At 47.9% G+C, this 19,337-nt stretch overlaps 1 protein-coding gene and 2 pseudogenes across 3 annotated transcripts in view; 1 reads left to right on the forward strand and 2 right to left on the reverse strand.

Annotated features, from left to right (window-relative positions):
* The window catches only part of TENM4 (teneurin transmembrane protein 4), a 367,138-nt gene that overhangs the window by 253,909 nt on the left and 93,892 nt on the right, over nucleotides 1–19,337 (reverse strand). The window lies entirely within an intron of this gene.
* On the forward strand, nucleotides 10,357–10,475 carry LOC136646667 (5S ribosomal RNA; annotated as a pseudogene).
* On the reverse strand, nucleotides 11,438–11,556 carry LOC136646136 (5S ribosomal RNA; annotated as a pseudogene).

Here is a 19,337-nt window from a genome sequence, read left to right on the forward strand (position 1 = left end):
GCCAGATGCTGTCACCACATCCTGTGGCAAGGAGTTCCACAGACTGACCACACGCTGAGTAAAGAAATATTTTCTTTTGTCTGTTCTAACTCTCCCAACACACATTTTTAGTGGATGTCCCCTGGTTCTGGTGTTATGTGAGAGTGTAAAGAGCATCTCTCTATCCACTTTATCCTTCCCATGCATAATTTTGTATGTCTCAATCATGTCCCCCCTCAGGCATCTCTTTTCTAGGCTGAAGAGGCCCAAATGCCCTATCGCTCCTGCTCGGAAACATACTGCAAAAAATCCTGCTGGCGGCTGTTGTATAAGGCCTGCCACTTTTCTCCTCACCCACCAGCAGGATCCAATGACTTAATGTGCTATACTGTGTCAGGTTGTAAGCACAGAGCCAGTGGGTAGATGCAATAGCAGATTTATTCTGTCAGGTCAGCTGCCCTTGCTAAGCCTCTGGGTAACCAATATGGTGCTTTTCACCTATGATTCTTTTCTCTGTACCCACCCACCCATCTCTCACACACACACACACCCCCACACACATCTGCTTGATGCATATGAAGCTCACAAAAGCTTACAACTTGTTAGTTGTACAGGTTTCACAGCAGTGCTCTTCATCGTTTTTATTGCCAAAAAGGAAACACAGCTCCAGAAATAATATTCAGGTTGGTGCTATTATTATTTATATAGCATCATTTTGAGTGCATGGCCTACCATCATCATCATCATCAATAACGTTTATATACTGCTTTACTGTAGAAAAGTTCACAGAACGGTTTACAGAAAAAAAAAATCAAATAACTAAGGGTCCAATCCTATCCAACTTTCGAGCCCCAGTGCAGCTGCAGTGCAGCCCTTAGGTAAGGGAACAAATGTTCCCTTACCTTGTGGAGGACTCTGTAACTACCCTTCCACCACTGGATGCAGCACAAAACCCATTGAACATAAGAACATAAGAACAGCCCCACTGGATCAGGCCATAGGCCCATCTAGTCCAGCTTCCTGTATCTCACAGCGGCCCACCAAATGCCCCAGGGAGAACACCAGATAACAAGAGACCTCATCCTGGTGCCCTCCCCTACATCTGGCATTCTGACTTAACCCATTCCTAAAATCAGGAGGTTGCGCATACACATCATGGCTTGTACCCCATAATGGATTTTTCCTCCAGAAACTCGTCCAATCCCCTTTTAAAGGCGTCTAGGCTAGACGCCAGCACCACATCCTGTGGCAAGGAGTTCCACAGACCGACCACGCGCTGAGTAAAGAAATATTTTCTTTTGTCTGTCCTAACCCGCCCAACTGGTTATTGGCATGGCTACACCAGAGCTAGAAAGTTGGATAGGACTTGGCCCTCAATGGGTTCCTGTTTCAAAAGAGCTCACAATCTAAACAGATGCAGAACACCAGCAAACAGCCACTAGAAAAGACCTTGTGGGCAGTGGCATAGCTAGAGGGGGTGCAAAGCACTAAGTTTTGCAGGAAGCCTCACCGCAGCATGCAAGGCGCCCCTCCCCTTTGGAGCCATTCCAGAGGCGAATGACTGGCTCTGAAGGGGAAGGGCCCCTTGCACAAGGTGGTGAGGCTCCCTGCAAAACTTAGTGCTTTGCACCCCCTCTAGCTATGCCACTGCTTGTGGGTGAAAAAGGACAGTTACTCTTTCCTTGATAAATGTAAGAGGAGCACCACTTGAAAAAGTCATTCTTGCCCAGTTAGCAGGGGATAAAGTATATAAGTACTGTATTACAAAGCATAAGAGGATGGCTTGCTGCTACAAAGAGCTTAAGTCTAAAATTTGACACATGGGAAGGAAGATAGAGGAAGGGGTAAACAGGGAAGGAGAGGTCTGGCTTCTTTCCATAGCGTAACTGCTACCCAAATCCAACCAGGGGACACTAAAGCGTGTAGAAATGAGAGACTACTGGGCTCTCAACCCTTCAGAACATTAAGTCCTGCTGCTGGCTCCCTCTTTACCTCCTACCTTCTCCTATTATCAGTCCCACTTGACTGAAAATGCCTCCTTTCTTTTTCGGAGTTCCTCCTCACAGCGGAAAGAACAGTCGCTGTAGCAGTCAAAGCCATCTATGGTCTTGCTGGCAGTGGTTGGCACGGGTTCGAGCAGGCAAGGAGGCCATGTCAGCTGGCTTGCCTCCAGAATGCTGGCTGGGAGGGGGGGAGAGAATTCCCACTTTGGCACCTCCAGTGACCAGTGGGCAGGCAAGGCAAAGCCATTTCAGGGTTCAGGTCCAATTTCCAAAGTGCTTGCCTACAATTTATGGCACTTTAAATGCCACAGGAAGTACCCAGGGCCAACCCTAAACTCCACAATACATTGGGAACACAGCTGGGATCCTTAAACGACCACCTTATTTTTTAAGAGAGAGTGGTAATGGTGGTAGATTTCATGTTCTTTTAAAATGACAGAAAGCTGGCGGGTGTTGAAAAGAGCATCCAACAATGGTGGATTATTTTGTGTAAACTGGGTTTTGTGCTTTCCAAAATCCACAGGCCCTCATCTGCATTTTCTTTGCTCCGACTTTCCCACCATTGTTGGCACTTCGCTGGGCGAAAAGGGATCTCTCTGACGTTACACGATTCTGAGGTTTTCTCCGCAGCTGTAAGAATTCAGAGTGGGGCGGCCTCCCTCGAAAGCCAATGGGAGCTTTGCCACCGGACCTCAAACAGATCTTGCCTTTTCGTACGATTTAAGATACGAAGCACCGGCATGCGTTCAATGCTGGGAGTGCCGCAGTTCAACAAAAGTGACTTGTTTGTTGCTAGGATCAAAACCCCAGAAATAAAGAGGAGGGAGAAGGAGAAAGGGATTTTCACCAGCTGAATAACACTAGAGGCAGAATTGATTTTTATTGGTGCAGGAGTTGGGAGGAGGAGGTGAAGGGTTACATTTCGTCTAAAAAGCGTAGCAGATGTGAACCCAAAAAAAAGCAGCTTGAGAAATTGTGCTGGGCATCAAGTTTCAACATTCAGTTTATTATTTTTCTCTCTCTCTTTTTCTTCCACTTGGTTCCACCCCCTGCGCATCATTAAAATTCCACCTTAGAAATCGTGGTCTAAGCAATGAACAAGCCCACATTGTTCGGCGTCAAAATCCACAGGAACCCATGTGGACACCAATAAAGCCGCCCTGGAACATGAGCTGGAGAAAGGAGAAAATGGCTCAGGCAGTGCGGCGAGGAAATGCTAGGGGGATAGATTAAGCACACCACTAATCCATTTGTTGTGTTCCTACCGCACAGGTGTGTCCGGGGATTATCTTTCTGAGAAGCCCAGCACTTGTGCCAGTCTTTGGGAGAAAGAAAGAAAGAAAGAAAGAAAGAAAGAAAGAAAGAAAGAAAGAAAGAAAGAAAGAAAGAAAGAAAGAAAGAAAGAAAGAAAGAAAGAAAGAAAGAGGACTTTTCTCCTTCAGTTCTCCCATCGATCAGAAACAAACACCCTGTAGCTATTTTGAACTGAAAGGGAAAGAGAAAAGTCTCCACCAAGCTTCTGAATGAAATGTGAGCAGAAACAGCAGTTGCTTCTGAAACTTCGGCTACAATCCTAGAAACACTTTACTGGGAGTAAGTCCCATTGAATATAATGGAACATTATCAGCCTTTAGGCCTTCCCTTGACACCTGCACCCAGCATGACAAAGAACAGCAAGACACAGCTGAAGCAAGGAGACACACCCCAAACATGCCTGACACCATTTCTTCCAAATGAAAACGGCCAGCAAGTCCCCAAAATGGCACTAAGAAAGCCTCTGTTCCTCTGCTTTATACCTGTACGATTATGACGGGCTTCCAAGGTTCAGAGTTGAGGGTGGGGAAGAGGGGAGAGCAAGGAAGAAGGAATGGGGAAGCTTTTTCTAACCATGATCCCCTCGGTAGAACTTTCGATCTGTGGTTTATCATTCTTCCTCGCAAAAAGTCCCATCATCATTTATTTATTTATTATTTATTTACTACATACATTAATATCCTGCCTTTCTGCCAAAGCACGTTGTACGTCTTCGCCTAATGGCTTACGGACTAATTGATTGGAAAAGGGGGGGGAACACAAAGGAATGGGGAGGGAGAAGAGGAACATAAACAATTACAGGTGCTTTCATACTGTGAGAAAACGAAACTACAACCAGGCAGGGTGATTAATACAGGGGACAGTCCCAGAGGTAGAAGGAGGTTTTAGGGGCAGGCTGCCTCTGATTGCCAGATGCAGGAGCGGGCACCAGGACAAAGACTGTGTCTGTTGTCTTGTGTGCTCCCTGGGGCATTTGTTGGGCCACTGTGAGATACAGGAAGCTGGACTAGATGGGCCTTTGGCCTGATCCGGCGGGGCTCTTCTTATGTTCTTATGACCTCCAGCAGTTGGTGTCTGCTGTGTCGATGGAGGGGGTGTCACTATCTAAACTTTCCTCTTAGGCAACCATGAGGAACAGCTGCTAATAAAGAGCAGTCCTGGGTGAGGAGCTACCAAATGCCAGTTCATCCCAGCTGAGTTCAGAGAGGGGGGCAGTCTTGCCTGCCCTTTGCAGGAACCAGGTGGCATTTTGGCCACTGTGATTTCTTTGTGATGGAAACAGGAGGTGTGGGGGAAGGATTTCATGCTGCTAGAATATACAAGTATTCATCTGAAAAAAGTAAACAGCTATGGTAGGGGCAGTATCTGAGAGGTAGGGCCTGAACATACTCCCTGTCACTGATACCTTGTAGCCCAGGGGTGTCCAAAGTTTTTGGCAGGAGGGCCACATTGTCTCTCAGACACTGTGTCAGGGGCCGGGGAAAAAAGGATTAATTTAAATTTAAAATTTGAATAAATTTACAGAAGTTTACATAAATGAATATATTAAAGATGAATTTATATGAATGAATGAAGGTCTTGCAATAGCTCAAGGCCTATAAAAGGCCTTGCACTAAGCAAGGCTGGCCTTTCCTTTGCTGCTGCTACTGCATCACAGATGTGAAACAACAAGCAGCGGGGGGAGCCCTCACCCCACAGCTCATGCGAGAGGTCAAACAGTCTCCCTCAAGCTGAGAGCAGTTGCATTGGGCCAGTGTGGGCTCCAACAAATCTCCGGAGGGCCAGAGGCTCATTGGAGTCTGGGGGCTCCCTGAGGGCCTAATTGAGAGGCCTCGAGGGCCACAAGTGGCCCCAGGGCCGGGGTTTGGGCACCCCTGTTGTAGCCTATTCATAATTTGTATAGGTAAGGGGAAATTGAAGCAGACCGGGGTTCAGTGCCTATAGGAAGCAATGGCACCCCTCTCCCTTGCTCTCTGCTTCACTCCTTTCACTTGGCAAACTGGGAAATGAACTGGGAAAAGATCGTTCTCTGCTGTCACCTAGAGCAGAGGTCACCAACCTTGCAATGGTTGCATCTGGAAAACGCAATCCCTGTTCGGAGCAGCACCTACGTTCCGCCACACCACTCACAAGAGGCCCACCTGATTTCTGCAGAGCAATGCTCTTGGCAATCGCGTCTGTAGTCCGCTCCCCAGCAGGCTTTGTGCCTGGATTTCTGGACAGATGCCACTGTGCAGACCTCGGGTGGACTGCTTGTGAGCAGAACAGTGGAACGGTAAGCGCTAGTCATGGTGGGGAGGGCTGCAGCGTTGCATCGGATCCTCCCCATGGGCTGTAGTTTGACAGATGCCAACCTAGCGAGATGCCATCAAACTAGAGCCCAGACAGAAGGGCAGCCTCCCTCCCAGGAGAACGGAGAGCTCCCAAATCTGAAGGGTCTCCTTAAAACCAGCCAGTGGTGGAATGTGAGTGGTCTGGTAGTAAGGCAACCCACTCACTCAGGAGTGCACTGAGATCAAGCTGGTAAACAGTAAGAGTTTATTAACAGGCTGAAAATAATCAAAGCAACAAGAAGAAAAATGCCAGGGAAAGATACAGGGCACTGATCAGCTAGAAAAAAAGAAGAGAGAGAGGCAGCAAATGTTGGCAAGGAAACTCAAAGGCAAGTGGAAAACAAAACCAAAACCTTGACACATCTTCCCTGGATAGTCTCCCTCCCCTACACACATGTTGTCCTGGTAGCCACACTGGTGACAAAGTAGCCCCTTGTAAAACATCAGATACTTCCGACGTCAGACCTGGGCAACTGCACGAATGTGACCCCACTTTCCATAAGCGGTGGGCGATGACCAGACTGACCACATGGGTCTGAATTTCCCACTCTTGGAAAATCAGGCGGGCTTCGCATTCCAGTGAACCGGCTGAGGTTCTTTGTTTACTGGTCAGTTGGGGAAAAAGAAGATGTACAAACAAGAAGCAACAATGGACAATGGTTACAGCACCTGGGTGACTCAGCAGCCTCTATGGCAGTTTCTGGGATGCTAGAAAGGCCCAAAATAGCGGGCGACAAGAGTCAGCCAAAAGTAAGAACAGCACCTGAGAAGCTGCACTGCTTCTTATGTTGCTCTGGGGGTCTGCAGGGCTCCACTCAGGGCAGCTGGTTGGGATTTACACTAAAAAGGATGTTCGATTTCAGTGCCCCGATTACGCCCATTTTTTCGTTGGCACCTCCAGTGTGACCACCCAACTGCCTGTTCAGACACATACAGGCCTCACTTGATTGTCCATCTGCTGCTTGATGGAGGTCTGCACAGCTCTGTGACTTGCAGCTATCAGGTGTTTTTTGAACCAAGCAAGCAGAATAGCCAAACAACCCTCCATCTGCTAATGCAATACTGTATGATGAAGCCGGAGGTGATCTTGTACTGCAGTGCCTTTGCTTCTCCTTACAAATGCACCCTCTCCCTTCATTGTAAAGTTGAGACCCTATCACAGGAAACGCAGCTCTCCATGGAACACTTTCATGGGGTTTTACTGCATTTTCATCAGGGGGAGGCACATTTGTGAAAATTACCCGTGGGAGCATTCTCTGAAAATGTCAACATCCCCTCTTAAAACGGATCAATTGTAAACAATGGGTGGCATCCACAGTTTTTTGCTCAAGAGGAAGAGTTCTTGCTCTTGAAGAGGAGGAACTGTGCATTCTGCCCACTGCCATTGGAACAAAGGAACATTGGCTTTTGCAGAGCTCTGATTCAGGAAGCCCTATGAAGTGATAGCTTCCATTTAAAGAGACTATATTTGTTCAGGTTGACACCCAATGCTGGCCTAGGATCTGGTTAACTGTTATCTGTGCTATCTTGGTGGGTTTAGTGAAATGCACTCTGGGTAGGACTGGCTGCCCTTGAAGATGGTCTACAAGCTCAAGCTGGTACAGTTTGGGTACACAATACAGGCTAAACCTCAGCATCTGCGAGGGTTCTGTTCTCAGAACCCCCATGCGTAATGAAATCTGTGGTCCCAACTTGTTTTCTGAGGCTCAAGGAGGTCACATGCAACATCCCCAAGCTTCAGAATGCCTACCAGAGCTTTTTGCAGGCACTTTCAGTTTTCATGAAAGCCAGAAGTGCCTGTGAGAAAGCTCTGGCATGCATTCTGTGTCACAGGCAGGCCTCCCTGCAACTCAGAAGACCTCCCGGATGCAACCTGGAGTATTGTGTCAAGTTCTGGTTGCCACATCTCAAAAAGGATATAGTGGAAATGACAAAGGTGCAAAAGAGAGCAACCAAAATGATTACTGTGCTGGGGCAACTTCCTTATAAGGAAAGGCTACAACGTTTGGGCCTCTTCAGCCTAGAAAAGAGGCGCCTGAGGGGGGACATGATTGAGACATACAAAATTATGCAGGGGAAGGATAAAGTGGATAGAGAGATGCTATTCACACTCTCACATAACACCAGAACCAGGGGACATCCACTAAAACTGAGTGTTGGGAGAGTCAGAACAGACAAAAGAAAATATTTCTTTACTCAGCGTGTGGTAGGTCTGTGGAACTCCTTGCCACAGGATGTGGTGACGGCATCTGGCCTGGATGCCTTTAAAAGGGGATTGGACAAGTTTCTGGAGGAAAAATCCATTATGGGTTACAAGCTATGATGTGTATGTGCAACCTCCTGATTTTAGAAATGGGCTATGTCAGATGCAAGGGAGGGCACCAGGATGCAGGTCTCTTGTTGTCTGGTGGGCTCCCTGGGGCATTTGGTGGGGCCGCTGTGGGATGCAGGAAGCTGGACTGGATGGGCCTATGGCCTGATCCAGTGGGGCTGTTCTTATGTTCTTAACCTCTGGATCTCAGTGGGTCCTCCAGCCGCAGGTTTGGAACCTGCAGTGGGTCAAATCCGTGGGTTCCAAATCCACAGATAAAGATGACCCACTGTATATGACTGTGGTTTTGAGATGCTATCAGATCATTTCCAGGCCCAATTCAAGGTGCTGGAACTTACTTTGAGATATTTATTTTGTTTCACTAAAATTTAACTGCCCCTCAGCTACTGGGTGGTTCACAATAAACACTGCATACCCTGGTCTCTGTTCTCCTCCTCCTTGCTCCCTCAGATCATAAATGAGGCTTTGCTTTGCATTCCGTTTGCTCAGAGGGAAAGGTGGGTATAAATCATCTAAATAAATATAACATCCCTAGTACGTACGCACTGCTGAAACAGAGACGCCTGCGTTGGCTCGGTCATGTTGTGAGAATGGATGATGGCCCGATCCCAAAGGATCTCCTCTATGGAGAACACGTGCAAGGAGAGCGCCCTACAGGTAGACCACAGCTGCGATACAAGGACATCTGCAAGAGGGATCTGAAGGCCTTAGGAGTGGACCTCGACAGGTGGGAAACCCTGACCTCTGAGTGGCCCGCTTGGAGACAGGCTGTGCAGCATGGCCTCTCCCAGTTTGAAGAGACACATGGCCAACAGACTGAGGCTAGGAGGCAAAGAAGGAAGGCCCATAGCCAGGGAGACAGACCAGGGACAGACTGCACTTTCTCCCAGTGTGGAAGGGATTGTCACTCCCGAATTGGCCTTCTCAGCCACACTAGACACTGTTCCAGAACCACCATTCAGAGCGCGATACCAGAGTCTTTCGAGACTGAAGGTTGCCAACAACACAAATATAACATTTACCAAGGCCATATCTGTAAAGTTATAAATAAGGATCTTCATTTCCGTAGTACAGCCTTTCTCAAGGTTTGTCCTCCTCAGTACCACGTCACACGGTCCACCTATTCGAAGTACCACTGGAGGTAACTGGTGATGACATCATCACCAGTTACTTCTGGGTTGTGTTATGCAAGATCGAAAGAGACCACTGAAACCAACGTAAGTTTAAGGCTTTTACTATGAGGAAAGGAACCTGAACCAAATAAAAACAACCTTGTTCCAAATTTCCCCAATTGAGTGAGGACCTGAGGCAGGCACTAGGCAGGCAGGAGGCAGCAGGACTTGAGGCAAAGGCTGGATGTTCGTTCCCTGGTTTTCAGAGGCTCTCCCAGGGGCTCCTTGCTGCAGCTCTTTCCTCAGCTCTTCTGTAGCTTGGTCTCTCCCCCAGCTCGCTCCTTCCTGCAGCTCCTTCTCTCCCAAGCTTCCCTGGTGGTCCTCCTTCCTTTGTAGAGCTCGCTCTCCAAGGCTCCTCACAGCAGCTCTTCCCTGGTGGTCTTACCGCTCTTTGGTATTGCAGCCTCCTCTCCTGCAGCAGTTTTCCCTCTGGTCCTCCTCAGACTGAGCCCAAGTTTTACGCATATCATTGGGAGGCCAGATGCAACCAGTAAGAGGCTCAGGGTGGGTGGGAAGGCTTTTTCAAACACAGATGTTTTGGAGTCTCCTACCACTGTTTGTTGCATCATGTTCCTGGTCTCATTGCCAGACAGCAGGTGTCCAGGGGTCCCACAAGTACACCAGACACAACCTCACTCTCATAACACCAGAACCAGGAGACATGCACTAAAATTGAGTGTTGGGAGAGTTAGAACAGACAAAAGAAAATATTTCTTTACTCAGCGTGTGGTTGGTCTGTGGAACTCTTTGCCACAGGATGTGGTGATGGCAACTGGCCTGGATGCCTTTAAAAGGGGATTGGACAAGTTTCTGGAGGAAAAATCCATTACGGGGTACAAGCCATGATGTGTATGTGCAACCTCCTGATTTTAGAAATGGGTTATGTCAGAATGCCAGATGCAAGGGAGGGCACCAGGATGCAGGTCTCTTGTTATCTGATGTGCTCCCTGGGGCATTTGGTGGGCCGCTGTGAGATACAGGAAGCTGGACTAGATGGGCCTATGGCCTGATCCAGTGGGGCTGTTCTTATGTTCTTACGTTCTCAAGTACCACTGGTGGTACCCATACCACTGGTTGAGAACCACTGCTGTAGTACCAGTCCCGTGGTGGTACTACAGTCCTCTATGCCACAATAGGTCACTCACTGTACAGGAGGTTTTTTCATCACCATGCTAAAACATTCTTATTTCAGATGGTGTTTAAGAAAGAAAGATACTATGGAGGGTCAGAGCACCATTACCCTGCAGATGCCTGATCTTGTCTGATCTTGGAAGCTAAGCAGGGTCAGGCCTGGTTAGTACTTGGATGGGAGACCGTCTGGGAATACCGGGTGCTGTAGGCTTATACCATAGTCTTTCGAGACTGAAAGTTGCCAACCAAAGCACTTTCACATCAGAGAGGCTGGTGCTGGTATTCTCCAGCATCTACTTTGCATTTAATATATGTAGTCTCGTTTTATGGAGTTTTTAACTGAAAGGTGCTTCAAGGATTCTTAACAGAGAAGCAACTAATAAATTTTATAAATAAATACATAAATTAAATAAGCTTTAAGTACTGAACTGCTTTCCACAGCCTTCTCTTGAGCCTTTAGATCTCCTTAACAGTCCACCAAACGTTCATCTCTACCCCACACTTTATCATCTGGGCTCTGTGCTGCACAATTCCTATTAGCCACCAAAAGCATCGATTTCATGACAAAGATTGCTGCCGATGAAGCTTCCCGGGTCCCTTGGCTCTGCATTTATTACTGGTACTCTGGGCCGCTCACTCCTAGGTAGCTGCTGCACTAATGAGCCACACATTGCCCCTTTGGCTTCTCTGAACTGTGTCACAGTTCTCGGTTCTCAGCTTGTGAGACGTTGAGTTGAAATCCAACGCTCGGGCCTGCCGCAGGAGAATGATTCAGTGCACGGTGGATACAAAGCTACGGAGCCATGGGAGACTGGCAATAGGCAGAATGTTTTAACCTGCACATTAAAACCACAGCCACTGAGATGAAACCACATTCATCAAAATGTCTCACACATCATGGCTACATTCACATAAATGTGGGATTAGGAACTCCAGCGGGGATGAGGTGGTTCTGATTCATGCCCTGAGAAGTGAATGCTGCAGCCATTCTGAATGCTTCAAACAGCCATTAGGTGAGGTTGCGGAGTTATAACCCAAAAACTAACACTGTACCTTAACATTCCAAGACAAAGCAGGAGTCAGCACCTCCTACCCATACATCTCAGGTCTTTCATCAACCACCACAATGCCTGCTGTGGTTGGCAACCTTCAGTCTCGAAAGACTATGGTCTAAGCCTACAGCACCTGGTATTCCCAGGCGGTCTCCCATCCAAGTACTAACCAGGCCCGACCCTGCTTAGCTTCCAAGATCAGACAAGATCAGGCATGTGCAGGGTAACAGTGCAGTTCACCTAAGATACCTGCTCCTACCCAGGGCCCATGAGAGGGGAGGTAAAAGGGGCAATTTGTACCCAGGCCCAGGGTCAAAAAGGGGGCCAGGGAGCCAAAGAAAGGAACTCAGAAATTTCCTGGGATCTTCTATTTTCCTATCTCTCCTGGACTCCTTGCCTGTGTGGGATACTGGATGCACGGCTGCTGCTGCTACCAAAAGCCCTAAGTGCCTGGTGGAGGAATGCAGGCAGGACACTCCCAACACAGTGTCAAATCTGGAAGGAAACTGACCTGTGACATTAGCTCTTTGGCATGTCACACTTGCCATGAAGGAGTGTACAGGAGCTCAGGGGCCGTAGCTGCTGCAGAAGTATGTTTTACTGCAAACGGGACACTTTCCATTCTATTATGAGCCTAAAAAACGAAGGTGCCAATTTTCTGTAATGATTTTCTCTATATAAAAGATTTTAGAGATACTTAGGAATGCATTGGGTTTTCCATATAACTGTATCTAGCTGTTGATGCTGATTGGGCAGGAAAACCTGTACTCTGCATTGGGAAGCTCAGAAGACCTGGGCTCCAGCATTTGCCATCCTCCTCCTGCCTTCTTTTGTCCCCTCACAACCCCTGTTCCACCCACCCTTGTTACTACAGTCCCCCATTCTGTTTCGTCCCCCCTTTGGGAATGGGCCCAAAAGAAACTTTGTACCCCCTGATAAAATTCCTCTCGGAGGCTCTGCTCCTACCACAAGAGTTTATCGGGAGCCTTTGGTGCTAGAACCAGGAATGCACAGCTCTGTCCGCAGAGACCTTGTGTGATGAGCTACCAAGCTGATGGGGCGGAGCACTGAGGAAGAGTCCATAGCACATGCTTTTATGCAGAAGGTCCTAAGTCCAATCTATCCAGCATCTCCGTGTAAGGATGGAGCCTTCACAGGCATACCAGATTATCCTCCCAGACCACCAAAGCAGTTAGGGGGGTGAGAGAGGCAGAACAGGAATGGGGGATGGTGGAATGAGGTGGTAACAGGGTGGGGGATGGGTGGGTCAGTTCCAGGTGGAAAGCAGGTTTGGTGGCAGCAGCGAGCATCCAGGTCTGTGCAAAGATGGACACCGGATACTTGCTGGAGCAGGAAAGGCAGTACAGGGGTTGGGAGTGAGGCAGGGACGGGGTGAAATGGGGCAGAGAATGGGTGAATGGGAAGGATATGGGAACAGTGAAGAGGACGGAAAAGTGGGTTTGATGGCACGGATGCCCACTGAATCCTAACCCCCCCAGTCTGATCCATCATCATGGGTCAACATGGACGAACTTGCGCCAGCTACAGAGCTGGTGCAGGTCTCAGCTGACCTATGGTAGCTGCTGGGGCTTGCTCCAAGGAGGTGTCAACATGCCAAAACTCCCCTGTGGAATACTGTAGAATCCATGTTGGTGCCACTGCATCGCTACACAGGAAGTTAGGATTGGACTGTTAGTTGTAGTTTTAATATCAGCAATCATTAGCGGAATTATTTAACCAAAATTATTAGTATTGCTTACAATTATTCTGCTTATTATTTCTAACTACAAAACGTTGTCTAAAACACATTTTGATAATTATGTGGTATGTTTACTGTGTACATTTCATTAGGCGTAACAAAAATTCTATAATTACCAAATTATATTCTTTCATTTCGCTAGTTATCTGGTCATATGTAATATTTACATTTACCTATAAGGATTTTAATGATTACATTATTATATAGCGCCTTTAGGGTGCAAATTGGTTTAGACACTTTAAAAAAAATGCTTCCTCCTAAAGGAGAAAGCTGGGGTCAGTCTTGGTTACTTCTGAGGAACGAAGAAGCTGTAGCACTCCCCCTTGCATCCCAGAGAGAAAACCTAAGGGAGGGCAGGTCCTTCCCCCCAAGACCTTGCTCCCAGACTCCACACCAGGCGCTTGTGGTTTCACCAGGTCGGACACACACTCCCTCATGGTGAAGGCCATCTAGCACCTTCTGCATATCAGACTATTGAGACTGTTCCTCAGGAGCAGAGGTGCTCTAGGGTTTAATCCGGGGTGCCCAAACCCTGGCCCTGGGGCCACTTGCGGCCCTCGAGGCCTCTCAATGTGGACCTCAGGGAGCCCCTAGTCTCCAATGAGCATCTGGCCCTCCAGAAATTTGTTGGAGCCTGCACTGGCCCGACGCAACCGCTCTCAGCATGAGGGCAACTGTTTGACCTCTCACGTGAGCTGTGGGATGAGGGCTCCCTCCACTGCTTGCTGTTTCATGTCTGTGATGCAGTAGCAGCAGCAAAGGAAAGGCTGGCCTGGCTTTGTGCAAGACCTTTTATAGGCCTTGAGCTATTGCAAGACCTTCATTCATTCATATAAGTTCATCTTTAAGATATTCATTTATGTAAACTTATGTAAATTTATTCAAATTTGAAATGTAAATTAATTCTTTTTTTTCCCCCAACATAGTGTCAGAGGGATTATGTGGCCCTCCTGCCAAAAACTTTGGAGACCCCTGGTTTATTCTATAGTTGTTTTTTTCTCATTCCCAAGAAGAATGGGGATGTGTGGGCCATGCTGGACCTCAAAAGACTGAACAAATTCTTTCATAATAATATAATATAATATAATATACAGTATTTATATACCGCCTTTCTTGGTCTTTATTCAAGACTTTATTCAAGGCGGTTTACACAGGCAGGCTTATTAAATCCACGCAGGGATTTTTACAAATTGAAAGAAGGTTCTCTCTTTCAAGAACCACCACATTCAAGATGTTACACTCCGATCTGGTTTAACATTCTGGCCTCCATCCTCCCACGCTCCGAGCAGATGGAACAGCTCAGCTGCAGCTTGCCAGCTGCTTCAAGGTCGCACGGTGCCGGTGGCCTCGAACTGGCGACCTTGTGGATGTTAATCTTCAGGCAAATGGAGGCTCTACCCTCTAGACCAGACCTCCTGCCCATAAGGGATTCATAAGAGATGTTTCAAAATGGAAAGTCTATTGTGGCAGCCCTGGGAAAGGAGATTACCTAAATCAAAATCCTGTTATTATCCTGAGCCCATCAAGGCAATGCCACACCAGCACAGCTCTCTCAGTAACACTGGTGCAGCCATGCACAGTAATGTCAGCAACATATGTGGAAACCCCAACACAGTCTGTCACCCATGGGGGGGGGGTCAGGTGCAGGACCAATGAGTGGCCAATTCTGGGGGGGGGGAACCTGCCAGACACTGGGAATGAGCATTACAGCTACAAGTACAGTGGCATCAGCAAATAAGGGAAAAACACAAGGACCTGCTAGGGGGAGTTCAAGCCCCCTTGTCCCACTCTCACAAACACCCAAGAAATACACTTTGAGAAAACAGAAAGGGCAGAAGAGGACAGCTACAAACACACAAGTTTCTCCATAGCAAGGGTTGGAGTCCCTATGGAGGCCTTCACCACCTGGAAGGACTCCTTTTTGGGACAGGTCACAAGGGGAGCCCCAAGAGTGCACAGGAGAAGCAGGGTCCAGGCAGTTTGCTGCATCAAGACACAGACAAGTTGTCAAACAAAATGGATTTGAACTCAGCCAAGGGATGTGCACTAACCAGCAAGCCACTCACGTCTTCTTTTGCCCCTGCCAGAAACTTTCCTGGCAGGGGCAAAAAAAGAGAGGGAAGCAGGTCTAGAACCCACATCAGCTACTCCACAAAACTGCTCTCTAATCACCCAATCACAGCAGGAGTCAAGCAAACAGCACATTTAATGACTTGCATTACTGCAAATAGGCACACCAGGCTGGTAGGCTGCAGCCCATGGTCCTATCAGAGGGAGCTCTCAGACAGTTGGTCTGTGGAACTCCTTGCCACAGGGTGGGGTTATGGCATCTGGCCTAGATGCCTTTAAAAGGGGTTGGGACAAATTTCTGGAGGAACAGTCCAACACGGCTTACAAGACATGATGTGTATGTGCAACCTCCTGATTTTAGAAGCGGGTTACCTCAGAATGCCAGATGCAATGGAGGGCACTGAGATGCAGGTCTCTTGTTGCCCCTGAGGCATTTGGTGGGCCACTGTGAGATATAGGAAGCTGGACTAGATGGGCCTATGGCCTGATCCAGCGGGGCTGTTCTGATGTTCTTAAAAGCAACAGGTAGGCAGGGGATGGCGCAGTGGGGAGCCATCTGAAACATACAAGTTGCCAGACGTTCCCCCGGATCTTTGAGAAGTTGGTAACGTGAATTCTGGAGAAGGTCTAATGCAGAGAAGGCATAGCTTTGTGAGCTCACATGCAAGCTTCATAGTTTTCTCTATCCCCACGGTACTGTTAAAGGAAACACTGGCATTTATTTTTAACATGCGCTTTAATGCGAAACTGATACTTGCATGTGTTTTGTTTCATTGGCAGACGCAACATGCTTTAAAGTATGTTACGGGCACACATAAACATTCCAGTGGACCGGAGACCAAGCGTAAACCACAGCATATGCCATTTTCCACCACTGTTCAGGGAAAACTGAAAGCACATGCAAAGACTCATTTACGACATATGCTGGAGATCTCTGCTCTCCAACTACGGTGACGAGAATCAATAAGCACCTAGTCCCTCCCAAGGCTTGGACTGAAGCATTTTAGCAGTCCTTCTGCGACAGGAGCTTGGATGAGGTGCATCCTCTGTGACTCCTAGAGGACCAGCCCCGGCTTAAGGTTTTATCTGTGCTCTCCACATACTGGAAACTCTGTCCAAGGTCAGCCTTGTTTTCTACAGCTTCACAAGTTACAGGTCATATATGTATTTTTTTTCTCCCACCGGATGGTGGTTTGTTTATTTTCTTCTTCATGGCAGATGAACTACTGAGAAAGAAAGATCATGAACCTAGAGCCAAATGTTTTACTTATGAAGTGAGTCTACAGATATGCAGGGAACAAAGAAGTGTGTAGTCTGTTATCTGAGGGATCAGAGAAAGGTTGTGGGAGCAGAGATGGAAGGTGTTTGAATGGAAAGGCACCATCACCTCCGAAAAGCATTTTAATTGTTATCTCTGAATGCCGGGGCAGTACCCACCAAAACATTCTGTTATCTGAATGAGTAGATGAATTATTCTTGCTTATATATGTATTATGCCCTACAGCAGGGGTGGGCAAACCCTGGCCCGGGGGCCATTTGTGGCCCTTGGGGTCCCCCAATCTGGCCCACAGGGAGCCCCCAGTCTCTACTGAGCCTCTGGTCCATTGGAGACTGTTGGAGGTTGCGCTGGCCCATGACTGCTTGTCGTGACTGCCAGACGGGAGCTATGGGTTGATTTAGAGCAGGGGTGCCCAAACCTTGGCCCTGGGGCCACTTATGGCCCTCGAGGCCTCTCAATGTGGCCCTCAGGGAGCCACCAGTCTCCAATGAGCCCCTGGCCCTCTGGAGATTTGTTGGAGCCCACACTGGCCCAACTGCTCTCAGCAGAGGGCAACTGTTTGACCTATAGCATGAGCTGTGGGATGAGGGCTCCCTCCACTGCTTGCTGTTTCATGTTTATGATGCAGCAGCGGCAGCAAAGGAAAGGCGGGCCTTGCTTTGTGCAAGGCCTTTTATAGGCCATGAGCTATTGCAAGAACTTCATTCATTCATATAAGTTCATCTTTAATATATTTATGTGAACTTATGTAAATTTATTCAAATTTTAAATGTAAATTAATTCTTTCTCCCCCCCCCCCCGGCCCCTGACGCAGTGTCAGAGAGACAGTGTGGCCCTCCTGCCAAAAACTTTGGACATCCCTGATTTAGAGCAAGGTTGATTTAGAGCAAGACTATAAGTCTTCATGTATTTTCTGCTTTTCCCTGGGCATTATTTTAACTCCTTGCCTCCTTGCCTCTAAACAACTTATATCTCCATGTGTTTCTGGCTTGGTCTGGTTTGGTCTGTATGTTTTCACTGTGCAAGAGGTGTGTGGCAAACAGTTCATATTTCTCATGTGGTGCTACATGCCTGTATTATACTTCTCATGTGTATTATAAATAAGCTTGGTTAAATTCATTAATTTATTAAATTCATTAAATCTATTAATTAAATTAATAGAAGTTCCAGCTCTAATGTATTCATTTATGCAAATTTATGTAAATTTACTCAAATCTGAAATGTAAATCAATCCTTTTTTCCTGGCCCGGACTCAGTGTCAGAGAGATGATGTGGCCCTCCTGCCAAAATGTTTGCCCCCTCTCTTGCCCTACAGAATAAGACAGAGAGAGAGAGATGCATGTGGGATCCTTGACCAAGGACTCTGCCCAAGCAGGGCGGGTGACTGAAAGTCATCCCTTGGGTGGGTGTGAATAGGCAGAGTACAGAGCTGTCTATAGAAAGGTACAGGCAGGGCAGGGGACTAGGGCAATTTAACCTGTGCAGGGCAGATCCCCTATTATGGCCATGTCATGAAAGTTAAGGGCTCAGAGCAACTGCCTCGGTTGCCCTGCCAAAGTGATAGCTCCAGCAGGGTGCCCTTGTCAGCCTGACCGAAATGGTGCTTTCCAAAATTTTAAACATCTACGGCCATCACCCCACATTCCCATCTCTATGCTAATATCAGGCAGAACTGGAAAATCACCAGCTTTTGGGATCATGGTATAAAAAGACTGTGGGCACAATCCTGTCCTGCGCTGGAACAGGCAAGCCAAGAGGCTTGCGCTGTACCTAGCGCAGGATAGTGCCAGAAGCGGCTTAGCCAGAGGCAAGTGAAAACCTTTTCCCTTACCCCTGCATAAGGGCTGCTGGCCCCTATGGGTCTCCTCAGACTTGCGCCACCTCTGGAGGAGGAGAGGAGAGAGGAGCAGCTTGAAGCAGCTCCGTTCTCCCTGGGAACGGGGGTTGGGATCCAGCATAACTACCAGATCCCAGCCCCACCTTGCTCTCCTCGCCCGCCTGCCCCCAGGGTCACACATTGCCCGCCCTCCCCCCACCCAGGAAAGTCTCCCTCCCACCTCCTTCCCGCCTCCCCCTCCTACCTTTGCAGCTTATGTTGGCTCATTTAGGCTAACGTAAGCCTCAGAGAGGAAGCCGGCATAGAGGCTTGTGTCAGCCTCCACAGGCTGGCGCTTCTTGGAGCGCTGGCCTGGCTTCCTCTCGAGGAGGCGCACCCTCCTGGGCCGGTGCAAGGGACTTGTGCCAGCCCAAATCATTTCTAGGACTGCATCCTATATGAGTTAGAAGCTCAACTTAGAACTTTATTGCTCAAAGGAGACCCAACTATCAGACATGCCTGAAGGCTACAAATTGTGACTGCTATGCTCCCACCTTTCTCTCTATCCCCTAAGCCAGGGGTGCCCAAAGTTTTTGGCAGGAGGGCCACATCATCTTTCTGACAATGTGTCGGGGGCTGGGGAAGAAAATAATTAATTTACATTTAAAATTTGAATACATTTACATAAATAACTATATTAGAGATGGAACTTATATGAATGAATGAAGGTCTTGCAATAACTTAAGGCCTATAAAAGGACTTGCACAAAGCAAGGCTGGCCTTTCCTTCACTGCCACTGCTGTATCACAGATATGAAGCAGCAAGCAGTGGAGGGAGCCCTCATGCTGAGAGCACTTACGTCAGGCCAGTGTGGGCTCCAGCAAGTATCCAGAGGGCCAAAGGCTCATTCGAGACTGGGGGCTCCCTGAGGGCCGCAAGTAGCCCCAGGGCCAGGGTTTGGGCACCTCTGCCCTAAGCTACCCATTGCCCTACCAGGCAATTATGTATGCCTGTAAGTATGAATGCTCAGCGTTAAGAACTCCTTTATTTTATAGCAGTCAATGTAACATCTATGAATATTCTGTTATTTAAGGAAC

The sequence above is a fragment of the Tiliqua scincoides genome, chromosome 3, assembly GCF_035046505.1.
Source record: "Tiliqua scincoides isolate rTilSci1 chromosome 3, rTilSci1.hap2, whole genome shotgun sequence".
Lineage (NCBI taxonomy): Eukaryota > Metazoa > Chordata > Lepidosauria > Squamata > Scincidae > Tiliqua > Tiliqua scincoides.